Raw genomic sequence first — 19,029 nt, 5'->3', positions numbered from 1 at the left:
CGATCCCTGGCCTGGCACAGTGGGTTAAAAGATCCAGCGTTGTGGTGTAGGTCACGTAGGTCACAGCTGTAGCTCAGGTGTGGCCATTAAAAACAAATGAAAACAACCATTGACCTTCAAAAATGGTGGCCCTGGAGTTCCCGTTGTGGCTCAGTGGTAACGAACCTGACTAACATCCAGGAGGATGTGGGTTCGATCCCTGGCTTTGCTCCATGGTTAAGGATCCGTGTTGCCAGGAGCTGTGGTGTAGGTCACAGATGAGGCTTGGATCCCTTGTTGCTGTGGCTGTGGTATAGGCTGGCAGCTGTAGCTCAGATTCAACCCCTAGCCTGAGAAATTCCTTATGCTGCAGGTGCAGCCCTAAAAAGCAAAAAAAAAAAAGAAGACTCTTCCTTGATGTGTTTCTTTTACTCACACTTGAGCCAATATGTCAGTAAATCCCCTTGTCTATACCTTCAACATATATCCACCACTGCACCAGTGCCATTACTCTACCTACTGTTGTCTTGACCCAGGCTCTGTGTTGTCTGGGTCACTGCCACCTCTATGGATTCACCTCCTGCCACCCCCCCATCTCTGCTCCTGCCACACTGGCCTCCTTCTTCTTCTTTAAGTTTTTTGTAAGTATGTTATTCTGAATATTGACCTTTTTTTTTCTTTTTCTTTTTTTCTTTTTAGGGCTGCACTGGCAGCATATGGAAGTTCCCAGGCTAGAGGTTGAATCGGAGCTATACCCACCAGCTTACACCACAGCCACAGCAATGCCAGGTCCAAGCCTACATAGCACCTCATGACAATGCCAGATCCTTAACCCACAGAGCAAGGCCAGGGGTTGAACCACATCCTTATGGATACCTGTCAGATTCTCAACCTGATGAGTCAAGGATCAAAGCTGCAACCTCATCCATACTAATTGGGTTCTATTTATGTATTTATGTATTTATTTATGCTTTTAGGGCCGCACCTGCAGCATATGGAAGTTCCCGGGCTAGGGGTCGAATCTGAGCTACAGCTGCCGGCCTGCGCCACAGCCACAGCAACACAGGATCCGAGTCATGTCTGTGACCTACACCACAGCTCACGGCAACACTGGATTCTTAACCCACTGAGCGAGGCTAGGGATTGAACCTGCATCCTCATGGTTCATTAACCAATGAGCCACGAAGGGAACCCTGGATGCCTCCTTTTTGCATTGTTTTTTCCCACAGCACTTATCAACCACCTGGCCTATAGTGTGCACGCACACTGTGTGTGTGTTTTCACAAATATAAAAATAAAATATTACGTGTTTCTTGGTTGTTTATTACCTGCCTCTTCCCTCTAGAATACACAACTCCATGAAGATGGAGAATTAGAACTGCGTACTACCGACTCCAGCATCAAGAACAGGGCCTGGCACAGAGTTCCACAGTTATTAAAGTTGTTGAATGAATCAGGCTTAGAAAAGGTAAATTAGTTGTCCAAGGCCCCACAACTACCAAATGTAGAAACTCAGAGGGTTAACTAGTTTGCCCGAGGTCTTGGGGGCGGGGGAAGGAGAGGGGGTCAGAGGGCAAAGGTAGGACTCAAGCCCAGAGCTGAATTAAGCACAACCTATAACCACTGTGCTTTCTACCTCTTCATCCTCCCAAGGCCATTCATCTGGATTCGTCCAGCCACCGCCTTCCTGAACCGTATTGTCCCCTTCAGCCTCTCCCCAGCTTCAAACTCTTCTTTAGAAATGCTCTTCCTATAATTATAGCATAATACCTGCCCAGCGTAGGAAATGGAAAAGCATTTTTTAAAAGCAGGGAAAGGGAGTTCCCTTCATGGCTCAGTGGTTAAAAAACCCGACTAGGATCCATGAGGACGCAGGTTCGATCCCTGGCCTCGCTCAGCGGGTTAAGGATCCGGTTTTGCCGTGAGCTGTGGTGTAGGTCAACAATGAGGTTCAGCTCCTGAGTGGCTGTGGCTGTGGCTGTGGCTGTGGCCAGCAGGTGTAGCTCTGATTTGACCCCTAGCCTGGGAACCTCCATATGCCATGGGTGCGGCCCTAAAATAAATAAATAAAATAGAAATAAAAGTAGGAAAAAAAAGTACCAGTCATCCAGAATTCAGAGACCACCATGGTTACTATGTTGTTACTTTATTCCCCCCCCCCTTTTTTTTATGCCGTGGCATGCAGTGGCTTGCTGTGAGATTTTTATTTCCCAGTCCAGGGACTGAACCCAGGCAACAGTGGAGACAGCAGGGTCCTAACTACTAGACCACCAGGGAACTCCCTATTCCAATCTTTTCTATGATGTTTTTGCATAACAGTGATCATTATTGGGAACGCTGGTCACAAATCCTTGATTCTAAGCCCAACATAAAAGAAATGAAGGCATGGAGTTCTCCTGTGGCACAAAGGGTTGAGGACCCAGCATTGTCACGGCAGCAGCTTGGGTCACTGCTGTGGCATGAGCGGGATCCCGAGCCCAGGAACTTCCACATGAGGCCAAAAAACCCCAAACCAAAACAAACAAATAAACAAAAACAAACAATCCCATCCCCCACCCCAAAAAGGAAGGAAAGGCATTTAATGGGCATGGAAAGAGAGCCAGGCTTCAGATAGAAGACGCAAAGACAGGAGGCTCCCCAGGCAGGGGAGAAATGGACAAGCAGAAATGCATGAGAAGGATCTGAGGGAGGGGAGAGGGAGGGAGGGGACAGGGTGGGGAAAGTGAGAGGTAGAGTCAGGTGGGGTGAAGGTATAGAGAGCTCTGAGCTGAGCAATGAGGCTGCAGAATTCGGACTCAACAAAGAAACCTCCACGACTCCAGTGTGCGGGGTGGGAAAGCCAGAGATAAGGAAACTGTTTACAGATAAAGGATTCTTATCAGAGGTAATTGAGAGCAGAGGCAATTGAACTGAACGTGGGGGTCATAAGAAAAGGAGGAGTTGGGGGTCACTCCCAAGATGAGAGGCCAGTGACTGGGTGAAAAGTGGTGCTTTTATGGAGACGCAGAAAGAGGGAAGGGGGCCTGATGGATGCCAATCCAGATGCTGAGAACTGGCAGGGAGCAGTTCTACAAGCTGCCAGGTCCTCACACCAGGGTAAACAGAGACGTTTCCCAGAGGGAGTTCCCGTGGTGGCTCAGAGGGTTAATAACCTGACTAGTATCTGTGAGGACTCAAGTTCAATCCCTGGCCTCACTCAGTGGGTTAAGGATCAGGTGTTGCCCAAAGCGGCAGTACAGGCTGCAGATGCGGCTCAGCTCTGGTGTTGTCTTGGCTGTGGCATAGGCCCACAGCTGCAGCTCCGATTCAACTCCTAGTCCAGGAACTTCCATAGGAGGCAGTCGTGGCCATAAAAAAATAAAAAATAAAATGGGAGTTCCTGTTTCAGCTCAGCAGTAATGAACATGACTTGTACCCTGAGGATGTGGTTCGATCCCTGGCTTCGCTCAGTCGGTCAAGGATCCAGTATTGCTGTGAGTGGTGGTGTAGGTGGCAGATGCAGCTTGGACCTGGTGTTGCTGTGGCAGCTACAGCTCTAATCTGACCCCTAGCCTGGGAACCTCCACATGCTGTGGGTGTGGCCCCAAAAAGGAAAAAAAAAAAAAAAGAGAGAGAGAAAGGAAAGTAATGCTCAGGACAAGAAATGATTCTGAGCAGATTCTCAGGTCCCCAGGGGCTTCCTGGCCAGCCTATCACAGAGCAATTGAAGGGCTGGGCCTCACTTGTCTAATGGTTCTTAGATTCAGACCCTTGACGTTACTCCCAAATAAAATTATGTGTACAGTCACAGAGAGGCTCTGAGAGAAATGGAAGAAAAAGACGTTTATCAGATTTAATTGTGTGGCTTAGCGACTGGCTTTGCTGCCTTTCATGTGCAATGGATTCACATTTTACCAAAATTCTGTGAGTAGCATGATTATATTTTATTGTATCTTTTAGGTTAATGCATTACACAGTTAGAGGGGAACATTTAAAATACACCACAATTTTGGGAGTTCCTGTTGTGGCTCAGTGGAAATGAACTGATTAGTATCCATGAGGACACAGGTTTGATCCCTGGCTTCACTCAGTGGGTTAAGGATCAGGCATTGCCAAGAGCTGTTGCAGATGAGACTCAGATCTGGCGTTGCTGTGGCTGTGGTGTAGGTCACAGATGCGGCTTGGATCTGGCAGCTGCAAATCCAATTTGACCCCTAGCCTGGAAACATCCAGGTGCCACAGGGGTGGCCCTGAAAATTCAAAAAAATAAAATATACCACAATTTTGTAATTCTAACCTGGCATTCTTTATTGTTTAATAAAGGAGCCCCCAAAGTGGAGAGAGATAGGACTGTCTTTGCTCCTGTCTCTAACCGGAGGAGTCAGGAAGTCTAACTCCTGACCTGCAGGGGTTTCACTAACTACTACTTCTGAAGTTAATCTGTCTTAGAATCTGGATTCACCTGGACTCAGAATATTTTTCCTTTACCTCCACCTCCCACCTCAGCCTTAGATACCCTTAACAATTCTTTTATTTCTCAAATGAGCTCCTTTTTGGCCACACCCAAGACATGGGGAAGCTCCCAGGCCAGGGATCAAACCCCATCAGAGCAGTGACAATGCTGGATCCTTGGGTCACCAGAGAACTCCCAAAAGAGCTTTTCTTTTTTTTCTTTTTATAGCCACACTCATGGTATACGGAAGTTCCCAGGACAGGGGTCAAATCGGAGCTGCAGCTGCAGGCTTACACCACAGCTAGAGCAACACCCAATGAGCCACAGATTGCAGCAGCGCCAGATCCTTAATTCACTGTGCAAAGCCAGGGATGGTGCCAGTATCCTCACGGAGACTACATAGGGTTCTCGACCCACTAAGCCACAGTGGGAGCTCTGAGGTTTTTTGTTGTTGTTGTTTGTCTTTTTCTAGGGCCGCAACCTCGGCACATGGAGGTCCCCCGGCTGAGGGTCTTATCAGAGCTGCAACTGCTGGCCACAGCAATGAGGGATCCGAGCAGCGTCTTTGACCTCCACCACAGCTCACGCCACTGCTCGATCCTTAACCCACTGAGCAAGGCCAGGGATCAAACCCGCAACCTCATAATTCCTAGTTGGGTTCATTAACCACTGAGCCTCAACAGGAACTCCAGCTCTGAGTTTTATTTTTAAAATTTAGCTTTTTAACTCTGTGCTTGTGAGCTGTTCATCAACATTTTCATTTTCCTCAGTAAAGAAGGCATGCTCTATCCTGTCATGGAAACATTTAGCAGACTGCAACCACCATAAGCCCTGCTGATATGATCTTTCATTTTTGACAACCTCATAAGAAGTTTAGGTCTCCAAGTAGAAACTTCTCAAAGTCAGCCTGGGCACAGGCCACGTGCAAATTCTGGTACTCTCCTTGACTTTGCGGTGTAAAGGTAAAGAATTCTGTTAGCAGGGGTTTGGGACAGCCTAGTTTTGGTAGAGGCTGTACTGTAGGACAGCTTATGATGATTTGTCAAATGCTGGACCTTCTGAATGCCTCTAGGCACTGACCCCAGAGGGGGAAAAAAAACTTTAATTGTGGTTAAATACATGTAACATAAAATTTACCATCCTAGCCATTTTTAAAGTATACAGTTCCATAGTCCTAAGTACATTTGCATTGTGTGCAATCAATTCCCAAAACTCAGAGTTCCTTTGGTGGTGCTGGTGTTATCTCTGTGGCAGCACAGGTTCGATTCCCAGCCCAGTGCCGAGGGTTAAAGGATCTAGCGTTGCTGCAGCTGTGGCATAGGTTGCAGCTGCAGCTTCAATTTGATCCCTGACCCTGGAACTTCCATGTGCCATGGGTGCAACCAAAAAAAAACAAACAAAAAAAAAAGGTTTTTTCCGGAGCTCTTTTCATCTTGCACAATTGAAATTCAATACCCATTCAACAACAGCTCCCCGTCCTCCCCTCCCCCCAACCCCTGGCAACCACCATTCTTTGTCTCTCTGAATTTGCTTACTCCAGGAACCTCATATCAATGTAATCATACATTGCCTTTTTGTGACTGATTTATTGCACTTAGCATAATGTCTTCAAGATTCATTCACGCCATAGCATGTCAGAATTTCCTTCCATTCTACAGCTGAATAATATATTACATGCATGTATACACTACATTTTGTTTATTTATTCATCCATCAGTGGACATTTGGGTTGCTTCCACCTCTTGACTAATGTGAATAAAACTGTTACAAACATGGATGCACAAATATTTCTTCATGACTCTGATTTCCTCCTTTCTTCTTCCCTTCCTTCCTTCCTTCCTCTCTCTCTCTCTCTCTCTTTCTTTTTCTTTTTATGGCTGTACCTGCAGCATGTGGAAGTTCCAAGGCTAGGGGTCAAATCAGAGCTGCAGCTGCCAGCTTACATCACAGCCACTGCAACGCAGGATCTGAGCCGCATCTGCGACCTATGCCCCTTGTAGCAAAGCTTGATCTTTAACCCACTGAACTAGGCCAGGGATGGAACCTGCATCCTTACAGAGACAACATTTTGTCTTTAACCCAGTGACCACAATAGGAACTCCTTCATGACTATGCTTTCATTCTCTTGAATATATACCCAGAAGAGGAATTTCTGCATCCTATGCTAATTCTATTTTTAATATTTTAAGGAGCCATGTACTGTTTTCATTGTGTATATACTATTTTATATTCCCACCGACGGTGTACAAGGATTCCAATTTCTCTACACTCTAACCAACATTTATTTTCTGGTTTTTGTTTGTTTGTTTGTTTAATAGCAGTCATCCTAATGGGTGTGAAGTGGTATCTCATTGTGGTTTGGTTTTTTTTTTTTTTTTTTTTTTTTTTTTTGACCTGAGCCACAGCTGCAGCAACGCTGGATCCTTAACCCACTCTACCAAAGCAGGAAGCCCTCATTGTGGTTTTGATTTGCATGTTCCTAGTCATCTCCCTAGTGAAATGTGTATCTTTCATATGTTTATTGGCCATTTGTATATCCGCTTTGAAAAAATGTTTATTGAAGTCCTGGGCCCTTTTTTTTTTTTTTTGTCTTTTTAGGGTCGCACCCTCAGCATATGGATGTTCCCAGGATAGGGGTCAAATTGGAGCTGCAGCCACTGGCCTATACCCCAGCCATAGCAATGACAGATTGGAGCCGCATCTGCGACCTACACCACAGCTCACAGCAACACCGGATCGGATCCTTAACCCACTGAGCAGGGCCAGGAATGGAACAGAGTCCTCATGGATGCTAGTCAGATTCACTTCTGTTGAGCCAGGACGGGAACTCCCTGGGCCCTTTTTTTTTTGTCTTTTTTTGGTTATTTCTTGGGCCACTCCCGCAGCATATGGAGGTTCCCAGGCTAGGGGTTGAATCAGAGCTATAGCCACCGGCCTACACCAGAGCCACAGCAACACGGGATGCGAGCCGTGTCTGCAACCTACACCACAGCTCACGGCAACGCCGGATCGTTAACCCACTGAGCAAGGGCAGGGACTGAACCCGAAACCTCATGGTTCCTAGTCGGATTCGTTAACCACTGCGCCACGACGGGAACTCCCCTGGGCCCATTTTTAAATGGAGTTATTTGCTTTTTTTTTTTTTTTGGCTGTCAAATAGAAGTTTTTGGTACACTGGATATTAACACCTTATTAGATATTTGATTTGCAATATTTTCTTTCATTCCATAGGTTGCCTCTTCACTCTTGTGTCTTTGATGCATGGAAGTTTTTGATTCTGGTATATTCTATATATATTTTACTTTTGTTGTCTGTGCATTTGTTGTTACATGTAAAGAATACAGTCAAATCCAACAAAAGGAAGCTTTTACCCCATGTTTTCTTAAGAGTCTCATAGTTTTTACTTTTAGGTCTTTCATCCATTTTGAGTTAATTCTTTTTTAAATGGTATAAGGCAAGGCCTCTTTTGCTTTAAAAGCAACTTTTTTTCCCTGATTATAAATTTCATGCTCATTGTAGAAAACTTAGAAAATCATAAGCAGAATTAAAAACATCCCTAGTCAGTATGTGCTGATAGGCTTTCCCACTGTGGCTCAGTGATAATGAATCCAAATAGTATGCATGAGGACTTGGGTTCAACCTCTGGCCTTGCTCAGTAGGTTAAGAATCTGCTGTTGCCATGAGCTGTGGTGTAGGTCCCAGACGTGGCTTGGATCCTGTGTTGATGTGGCTGTGGCGTAGGCTGGCAGCTGTAGCTCCAATTTGATCCCTAGCCTGAGAACTTCCATATGCCGGGGGTACGGCCACAAAAAGACAAAAACAAAAACAAACAACCCCAAAAAAAAACGTGCTATGTGATTTATAGTGTTTGCCAATTTCCGTGGTATAAATACTCCCCCCATGGTCAATTTCAACCAACTTCAGAAGGCAGAGCAAGAGGTATGCATAATTCGCTCTCACACCACTGCCATTAATCCATCATCTGGCCATGGCCATACTTTGTGCATGTGGCCATCATACAGAGCTCTCCCAGGCACATTTCCCAACCTCTCTTCCCTTAGCCATTTCCACTGAAGCTGGGGGGGGGGGTGTGTGTGCGTGTGTGATGTGACCTAGTAATTTAATGCTGGACCATGAGATTGAGAGGAAGTCTTTTGAGTGGAATTTTGGGGAAAAAATATCCCCCTCTGATAAATTTAAAGATGTATGCTCATGAGGCCCTTCTCTGCCTCCCTGTTGTTCCTTTGTTTCCTGCTTTTGGATGTGAGATGCTAAGTATGTGATGCTTGGAGCTAATGCATCCATCTTGTGACTAGAAGGAGGAGACCATGAAAATTTTAGAGATACCAACTCAGCAACTGGGCTTTGTGGATCTGTTGAACTAAATCCTGGAAATGCGTATCTTCAGATTTCTTAAGTAAATAACACATTTTTAATGGTGCAGCCAGGGATCAGCATGTTCTTTCAGAGCCAGATAACAAATATCTTAAGCTTTACAGATCATACTGTGTCTTTCACAACAACTCGACTGCTGTAGCATGGACATCAAAATAGACAACATGTAAAGAAATAGCCATGGCTATGTTCCAAGAAGACTTTATTATGGACACTGAAATTTGGTTTTCATATTTGTGTGTGTGTGTGTTTTTAGGGCCACACCTGCAGCATATGGAAGTTCCCAGGCTAGGGGTTAAATCAGAGCTACAGCTGCCAGCCTATGCCAGTGCCACGGCAATGCTGGATCCTTGATCCAATGAGTGAGGCCAGGGATCAAACTCATGTCCTCATGGATACTAGTCAGGTTTGTTACTGTTGAGCCATGATGGGAACTCCTGGATTTCACATAATCTTTTTTTGTTGTTGGTGGTTGGGGCCACGCCCATGGCGTATGTCTAGGGATCGAATCAGAGCTGTAGCCACTGGCCTACACCACAGCCACAGCAGTGCAAAATCCGAGCCGCATCCGTGACCTATGCCACAGCTCACAGCAATGCCAGGCCCTTAACACACTGAGCGAGGCCAGGGATCGAACCTACGTCCTCATGGATACTAGTCAGATTTGTTTCCATTGAGCCAGGACGGGAACTCCTCATATAATCTTAGCATGCCACGAAGTCCTATTCTTCTTTTGACTTTTGTTCAGTGATTTAAACATTCAAAAACCTTTCTTAGATCATGCACTCTGCGAAAAAAGCCGAAGTCCAAATTTGGCCTGCAGGCCATAGTTTGCTCACACCTGGGTTGAGCCCCACTGGTTGGGTACTCTGTTATTGCCACTAAAAGCAGTCCCCATGGGAGTTCCCTCATGGATCAGCCGGTTAAGGATCTGGTGTTGTCACCGATGTTGCTTTGGTGACAGCTGTGGCATGAGTTTGATCCCTGGCCCAGGAACTTCCACATGCCACAGGTGTGGCCAAAAAAACAAACAAAAGCAGTCCTAGTCCTAATTTACAAAGAACCATTCTTAAGCACACAGTCACTGAGCCTCACCCACTTTTAACCCCAGAAAAGTCAGAGATATAGAGCCGGTTACCACCATAGTTGATTTTCCCTAACATTAATCCACACACACAAGAAAACACATTGAATATGTTGAGAAGGGGTAACAGAATTTGGAGCACAAACTGGCACCTGGATATGCATGAGTGTCTCTGGTAGCTTATTTGCCTGAGTGATTGAGCAGACGTCTGGAAAAACTCTCATCCCTAGTATCAGTGAGTGACTAACTCATGACCATGATGGCCCAGTAAAGAAACTCTGATCATGGGAGGAGAGGGGCTCGAACTAGAAATACAAAAATAGGGAGTTCCCATTGTGGCTCAGCAGAAACAAACCCAACTAGACGTTTCCATTGTGACACAGAGGAAACGAATCTGACTAGGAACCATGAGGTTGTGGGTTCGATCCCAGGCCTTGCTCAGTGGGTTAAGGATCTGGTGTTGCCATGAACTGAGGTGTAGGTGGTAGACTCAGCTCAGATCCCGTGTTGCTCTGGCTGTGGCGTAGGCCGGCGGGGGGTAGCCTCTATATGCCTTGGGTGTGGCCTAAAAAGCAAAAAAAAAAAAAACAACAAAAAAAAAACCCCAAAAACAAACAAACCAACCTGACTGGTATCCCTGAGGATGTGGGTTTGATTCCCCACCCCCCACTCCGTGGCTTAAGAATCTGGTGTTGTTGTGAGCTGAGGTGTGGGTCACAGGTGCTGTTTGGATCTGGCGTTACTATGGCTGTGGCATAGGCTGGAAGCTGTAGCTCTGATTCCATCCCTAACCTGGGAACTTCCATATGCTATGGGGGCAGCCCTAAAAAGAAAGAAAGAGAGAAAAACAAACAAACAAACAGGGAGTTTCTATCATGGCTTAGCAGTAATGAATCTGACTAGACTCCATGAGGATGCGGATTCAGTCACTGTAGGCCAGCAGCTGCAGCTCTGATTCCAACCCTAGCCTGAGAAATGCCATATGCCCATTTTTTATTTGTGTGTCTTTTTAATTTATATATATATATATATATTTTTTTTTTTTTTTTGGCTTTTCAGGGCCATACCTGAGGCCTTTGGAGTTCCCAGGCTAGGGGTATAATCAGAGTTGTAGCTGCTGGCCTACACTAAGGCCACAGCAATGCCAGATCCAAGCCGTGTCTGTGACCTACACTGCAGCTCACAGCAACGCCAGATCCTTAACTCACTGAGGCCAGAGACTGAACCCTCAACCTCATGGTTCCTAGTCGGATTTGTTTCCGCTGCACCACAACAGGAATTCCTGTGTGTCTTTTTTAAAAATTGATGTGTCTGCACACACACTCTCGGACATAAACAACAGCAACATCTTCTCAGATCCACCTCTTAGAGTAATGACAATAAAAGCAAAAATAAATAAATGGGACTTAATTAGACTTAGAAGTTCCTGCACAGCAAAGGAAACCCTAAACAAAACGAAAAGACAACCCACAGAATGGGAGAAAATCTTTGCAAATGAATCGACAGACAAGGGATTCATTTCCAGAATTTATAAACACCTTTTACAGATGCAGTTTAGATCCAGCGTTGCTGTGGCTGTGGCACAGGCTGGCAGCTGCAGCTCCAGTTCAACCCACTGAATGAGGCCAGGGATGAACCAAAACCTCATGGTTACTAGTTGGATTGGTTTCCGCTGCGCCACAACAGGAACTCCCCAATGGTCACTTTTCTTCACCTCCTGTCTCCTCTACTCAACCTTCCTACATGGGTATCTGCCACACCCATTTACCCAAACTAAACTTCTGGGATTGGGGGGGGCAGTGCCCTCATCTGTCTCGTGTCACAGTAAAGATGTTGGAAAACCCCGAATGGAGGCAACCTGTGTAGGCAGTCCCTGGAGGAGGGACTGGGGGAGGACAGAGCTCTGAGTTTCCAGTATTTCCCTCTGATTCTACTGCTCCCCAATCTTGGACCTTCAGCTTTCATTGTCTACATTTCATATTGTAAGTTGATTTATTCTTTTTGTCTTTGTTTTGGGGGGGCATACCTGTGGCTGCAACCCTACACCACAGCCACAGCAATGCCCCATCCAAGCCATACCTGCGACCTACACCAGAGCTTGTGGCAACACTGGATCCTTAACCCACTGACTGAGGCCACGGATCCAACCTGTGTCCTCATGGATACTCGTTGGGTTCTTAACCCTCTGAGCCACAGTGGGAACTCCACAAGTAGATTTAAGTTTTAGCTCACTTTACTGCCTACACAATTTTGAATCAACTTTACAAGGTTAATGAAATATAAGCAAAGACAATTTAAAAATACAGACTAAAACTCCAGTAAAACAGTCAGTGACATGATGGTTTCAAGGATCCTGTGATGATAAACTGATATAGTAAAGGGTTAAATCTTGTTCCAAGTTTCCTGGGTAGGGAGGACACAATAGAAATTACCTAATTTTGGAATTACTCCATTTTAAAAAAATATTTGACTACTGAATCATTCTGGATAATGTTTGGCTGCATATCACAGAAAAAAAATGTGTTTTTTTGCGGGTAAAAGAATCTGATGTTGGAAACCAGGGTTAGTATGGCACATTTCTGGTCATTAGGACCCAAGATCCCTTATTGTTCGACGCGGCTGTTGAAGCTACAGCTCCCACATTCGCACATTTACTTTCAGGTAGAAGTAAAGATGATGAGAAGGGTGTTTCCTTTCTGTTTTAAGCAGACTTCCAGGAAGTCCTATGTAACACCCCCACCTACATTTTAATGGGCTGAACTTAATGACACGGACACACCCAACTACAAAGAAATATGGGAAAATCTTAGCTGGATGCATTGCTGTCCCAAATGGAATCATGAAGGAATGCTGAGGTAGGCATCTAGCAATTTCTGCTACAAACACTAGTTATGTAGCAGATGCTTCTGGGCACAGGAAACACAAAGATAAAGTTCATAGAGTCCTTGCTCTTAAGGAACTTACACATTTTGGGAAGGCACTAAAAATCAACTGAATATTATATCATAAGGAAAAAAAAACTTTTTTTTTTTTGCACCCAGGGCATGTGGAAGTTCTTGCACCAGGGATTGAACCCACGCCAAAAAGAATTCCTAGAAGAAAAGAAAAAAACTTTTGTAAAGATGTGAACAAAGAATTGTGGGAGGGCGTTCCCATCGTGACTCAGTGGTTAACGAATCTGACTAGGAACCATGAGGTTGCGGGTTCGATCCCTGGCCTTGCTCAGTGGGTTAAGCTGTGTCATGAGCTGTGGTGTAGGCCACAGACGTGGCTCGGATCCCGAGTTGCTGTGGCTCTGGCGTAGGCTGGTGGCTGCAGCTCCAATTCGACCCCTAGCCTGGGAACCTCCATGTGCTATGGAGCGGCCCTAGAAAAGGCAAAAAGACAAAAAAATAAAAAATAAGAGAATGTGGGAGGAGAAAGGAAGTAGCAATGAGTTCTGTCTAGAGAGAAAGGGAAGCCTCATAGAGAAGGTACCAAATGAGCTGGGCCTGTAACAGAAGAGAAATCCAGAGTGGAAGAGAAAGCATACCAGGTGCCGGAATAAGCATGCACAAAGAGAAACATTAAAACAGATAAGAGTCTTCAAGGGTGATTTTGATTTGTTGTGTAAATGTCTTTAAAATAGCAATGTCAGAAGTTCCCACTGTGGCTCTGTGGTAACGAAACTGAGGTAATGAAAATGAGGATGCGGGTTCGATCCCTGGCCTCACTCAGTGGGTTAAGGATCCAGCATTGCCATGAGCTGTGGTGCAGGTTGCAGAAAAGGCTTGGATCTGATGTTGCTGTGGTGGTGGTGGTGGCACAGGCCGGCAGCTACAGCTCCGATTTGACCCCTAGCCTGGGAACCTCCACGTGCCACAGGTGAGGCCCTAAAAAGCAAAAAAAAAAAAAAAAAATGGAGTTGTCAAAGGATGAGATAATGTCATTTGCAACAGCATGGATGGACCTAGAAATTATTATATTAAGTGAAGTAAGTCAGGCAGAGAAAGGCAAATATCGTATCATTTCACTTATATGTGGAATCTAAAAAATGATACAAATGAACTTATTTACAAAACAGAAATGGACTCACAGACATAGAAAACAAACCTATGGTTACCAAAGGGGAAGGGTGGGGTGAGGGAAGACTTGGGGGCTTGGGAATGGCAAAGACACACTGTGGTATATGGAATGGATGGTCCACAGGCACCTGCTGTACAGCACAGGGAAACCTCCTCAGTATTCTGTGATAAACTATATGTATAGCCGAATCACTGCTGTACAGCAGAAATTGACATAACATTGTAAATCAACTATACTTCAATACAATTTAAAAAATAAAATATAATAATAAAATGAGGTGTCAGAGTCCGATAGAAAGCCAAAATAAGGTGATGAAAAGACCCCCAAACTCCATAGAAAAGGTTGGTCTTTCTGGAGGGGCTAGGAAGCCCTGGAGGTTTCTAAGCAGGGATATCAAGAGATCACAGATCCTTGGCTCAAAAGAAAACAATGGACTGAGAGACTAAGGCACCCAGGCAGCAGGGACATGGGAAGCAGAGGACTATGAGGCAAGCTAACTGTTGAAGCCATATGTATGCACAACCTGAACTAGGCAGGGGAGCCCAAGGCAATGGGAAGGAGGGAATGGTTTAGAGAGACCCAAACTGGCTAAACACCACTGGTAGGATGTGGAGAATGAGGAAAAAAACAGAGACCACTAGGAGTTCCTGTCATGGCACAGTGGTTAATGAATCCGACTAGGAGCCATGGGGTTGCGGGTTTGATCCCTGGCCTTGCTCAGTAGGTTGGGGATCTGGCATTGCTGTGAGCTATGGTATCGGTCGCAGACGCGGCTCAGATCCCGTGTTGCTGTGGCTGTGGCATACGCCAGGGGCTACAGCTCCGATTAGACCCCCAGTCTGGGAACCTCCATATGCCAAGGGAAGCGGCCCTAGAAAAGGCAAAAAGACCAAAAAAAAAAAAAAAAACAACCGAGACCACTAGAGGACTGTCAGATGTCTAGTTAACCCCCCAGGGGCTTCCAATTCTCAGTCTTTTCCACCCTTGCCTCGAACAAGGGGCCATGTGCCTGGCATGGGAATCAGCGTCGGGAAGTCATTGGTGGGCAAGTCGTTTGCTTCCTGCCCTCATGGAAATCATGTCTTGCAGGGAGGGGTACAAGCTAAGCAATTTAAACACAAGGTGGGGTTGGGAACAAATATGCACCATGAGGAGGCAACTTTGGGAAGCAGAGCCTAGAGAAAATTATTGATGAATGGTGAACCAACATGAGAATCAGGGCTAGACCTGGCCATTCTGGTGTAGGCACCTTAACTCAGGCTACACCAAGGGTTCTTTAGAAGGTCCATGCCCTACCCCCACCGGCCAGCCTTTAGAGGCATATATATAATAATCCACATCTTTAGTTAGTGAGGGAGTTTCCTCCAGGCACCTAAGAAGAAAGCTCAGAGTTCATCTGGCCTAGAAAAACATCTTGTGATAATGAGGGTGTGGAGCAGCAAAATTTTCTTTGCTGAACAGCAGGTGGGAAGGCATAACCAGGTAGGCCTTTCTGGAAGGTGTCTTGGCAAGAAATATAAAGTGCCTTGGAAAGATACATTCCCTTGACCCAGCAATTCTTCTAGAAATCTATCTCAAAGAAAAAATTCAGGATTTTTTTCACTTAACAAGACATCAGGAACCTGAAACTGTTTATATCAGCAAAAACTTGGAAAGTACCTCATTGGCTAACAACAGAGAATTTGCTGAGTAAATTCATCTGGTGGAATTCCAAGCAGCCATTAACATCTGCCAAAGTTGTTTTAAGGTATGTTTTGAGTAGGTGTGTGAATAAGTGACTTTTCTTTTTATTATGGAATAAACCATTTTGGTTAAGCACTGAGCAGTACAGAAATTTAAGTTAAAGTATTGTGCATGCAAAAAGAATAAAATAATGCCATTTGCAGCAACATGGATGTAACTAGAGATTCTCATGGTAAGTGAAGTAAGTCAGAAAGAGAAAGACAAATACCATATGATATCACTTATGTGTGGAATCTAAAATATGGCACAAACGAACCTAGCTGCAAAACAGAAACAGACTCACAGACATAGAGAACAGACTTAAGGTTGCCAAGGGGGAGAAGGTAGGGGGTGGAATAGACCAGGAGTTTGGGGTCAGTAGATGCAAACTATTACATTTGGAATGGATAAACAACAAGGTCCTTCTGTATAGCACAGGGAACTATATATAATCCTCTAGGATAGACCATGGTGGAAAATAATATTAAAAAAAGAATGTATAGGGAATTCTTTTGTGGCACAGCAGGTTAAGGATCTGGCATCACTGCAGCAGTGTGAGTCGCTGCTATGGCATGGGTTTGATCTTGGCCCTGGAACTTCTGCGTGCTGTGGGCTCAACCAAAAAAAAAAAAAAATTGTGTACATACACGTATGACTCAGTCACTTTGCTATACAGCAGAAATTGGCACAATATTGTAAATCAACTATAATAATAATAATATAATAATAATAAAGCCAAGGATATCTCAACAAAGCATGGATTTTGCTGAGTAGTAAAGTACCAATGTGGGCTCCTTAATTGTAATAAATTGACCATCTCAGTGTTAGAGATTGTTAGAAGCAGAAACTGGGTCTGAGGTCTATGGAAACTTTCTGTACTACCTTTATAATTTTTCTGTAAATCTGAAACTACCCTGAAATAAGCCGTTTATTACTCTCATATACACACACACAACGTTCTGCCAGCCTGCTATTTCATCGCTACTAAAAAATAGGAGGATCTTTACAGAGACACCTGCTGAAGATGAATTTTATAGATGGTCCATGCCAAACACACCTGCCTCAGGAGAAAACACAGAAAACACCGGAGCCCAGTGACCAGGCCTTCTCCATGGGCAAAATCTTCTCGTCCATTCTGATCCCAAGACCAGATCTGTTCACATATGTGAAAAAAAAAAAAAAAAAGATTTCACGCAAAGACCTAAAGTTGGGTGAAACTATACCAATGGTATTCGACCCCATTTGAACAAAGAAAATATCTGATATTAAAAAAAAAAACCCTGGCTCAGTGGTTAAGGAATCCGACTAGGAACCATGAGGTTGCGGGTTCCATCCCTGGTCTTGCTCAGTGGGTTAAGGATCTGGCGTTGCCATGAGCTGTGGTGTAGTTTGCAGATGCGGCTTGGATCCTGCCTTGCTGTGGCTCTGGTAAAGGCTGGTGGCTACAGCTCTGATTGGACCTCTAGCCTGGGAACCTCCATATGCCTCAGAAGCGGCCCTAGAAAAGGCAAAAAGACAAAAAGAAAAATTGTGGAAATCTTTTGGGAAAGGATGGTGCTGTCAGCTGCCCACCCTGGCCTGGGCGAGGCCCACAACCCCACTGGACACATGTGACAAGGACACAGCCCGGTCAAGTGACCCGACCTCAATCTAACTTGGTCAGTCACGCCAGTACCAGGTCCCTACCTCACGGACATCTGCCGTCAGTGCTGAGCCAATGCTGACCTGGGGGCTCCAGTGTTGGGGGCTCTGAAGGCAGGCCCCACCCCAGGACTCGGCCACCCTACCACTGGCCTGCACCCAGGTCCAAGGGAGCATTTTTGGTTTTGTTTTTGTTAATCAAAACTGGAAAAGAAAGTAAACAGGAGGTATATACTCTTTGTCAAAAAGGAAAAAAAAAATGCCTTATATAAAATGAGGAAGTACATAAAATGAGGGCTACAAGGGAGCCAGCTGGGTCAGAGCTACCAGCAAATTGTGCCTACGCCTTGATACTTTTTTTAAGGAGGGTAAAAGGAACTTTAGTTATGAGATTTTTTTATGTAGAAGAAAATTAGCAAAAAAAGATGCCTTTGATCTCTTTTTTTGTTTTTTACCTTTTTTGCATATGTTTTGTAAGCAACAATTGTTTTTGTATATAAAAAAAGAAATCTTCTAGGAAAGTACTGTGCCAATATCTATGCAATTGAAGCACACATACACCCTTTGACAAAGCAGCTTCTCTTTGAGACTCACCCTTAAAAGCTGGCTGCTGCAGGATGTGAGAGCACAGGGATGAGGGCCCTCAAAGCGGCACCGTTCAGAGCAGCCCCAACTGGGAAACCACAGGACATCCATCCACGGTGCAATGCCACAAAGTCATCACAGTCCTGGAAAAGAACAAGCCCTTTAATGGGAAGGAGGTTCTTGATGTCTTGTTAGGTGAGAAAAGCAAAGTCATGGAGGAGGAAATGAGGAAGGGGATGTGGGGGGTGGCCGACAGATGGGTATAGGGTTTCCTTCTGGGGTGATGAAAATGTTCTGGAATTAGATGATGGTTGCGTAATGTCATTTGGGGGTTTGTTTGTTTGTTGCTGTTTTTCCTTTTTGGCCGCCTGGAGAGCATATGGAGTTCCTAGGCCAGGGATCAGATCTGAGCCACAGTTTTGCCCTATGTCACAGCTGTGGCAATGCGGGATCCTTAACTCACTGTGCCTGGCCCCATACTTAACTTGTGTCCCAGCGCTCCAGAGATGCTGCCCACCCCCTTCTGCCCCAGCGGGAACTCACATAACATTGTGAATGTATTAAAAGCCATTGGGAAAAAATAATATAAAATAAGAGTCATTGAAGTGTAGACTAAATTGGTTAGGGTGGTGAATTTTATGTGTATTTTACTTCAATTTTACAAAATAATAGTGAATAAATCCTATATATGTGCATGCTTTCAAAAAATTATTGTGCGTGCTCTAAAGGCTCTTGATGATAAAAGGAAGTTTCTTTTTTGATAAATGGAATTTCAATTTAAACGACAAGTATAATAGATTTTCTCAATTGTTTATAAATATACCTCTTCCAAAAGAGAGACTGCACCACATGGAAATATGCAAGAAATTATTTCACTTTTCAAATTAACTCCACACATGCAGTATGCTGTAATATACTGAAGAATCTGCATTGTACATTGTAGAGACAGTTATTGAATTATTAGTGTCTTTTTACTATAGTCAACTACATTTATAACTGAATTGGAGTGTACTATTTTAGTATATGAATTACTTCAATTATGATATTTTTAAGGTGAAGAACAGATTTTTTTTTTTTTTTAATTAGGGCTACACCTACAGGATATGGAGGTTCCTAGGCTAGGAGT

The 19,029-nt window shown here is 44.6% G+C and overlaps 1 long non-coding RNA gene across 1 annotated transcript in view; it reads right to left on the bottom strand.

Moving 5' to 3' along the window:
* Positions 1 to 19,029, bottom strand: part of LOC125126807 (uncharacterized) — a 41,051-nt gene that overhangs the window by 9,074 nt on the left and 12,948 nt on the right. The window contains exon 2 of the long non-coding RNA XR_007134787.1: positions 17,913 to 18,046. This is a non-coding gene — a long non-coding RNA (uncharacterized LOC125126807). The remainder of the gene's footprint in view (positions 1 to 17,912; positions 18,047 to 19,029) is intronic.

The sequence above is a fragment of the Phacochoerus africanus genome, chromosome 5 (genome assembly GCF_016906955.1).
Source record: "Phacochoerus africanus isolate WHEZ1 chromosome 5, ROS_Pafr_v1, whole genome shotgun sequence".
In the NCBI taxonomy this organism is placed as follows: Eukaryota; Metazoa; Chordata; class Mammalia; order Artiodactyla; family Suidae; genus Phacochoerus; species Phacochoerus africanus.
Note: the sequence above shows the minus strand (reverse complement) of the source record. Positions and strands in the feature narration are given on the sequence as shown.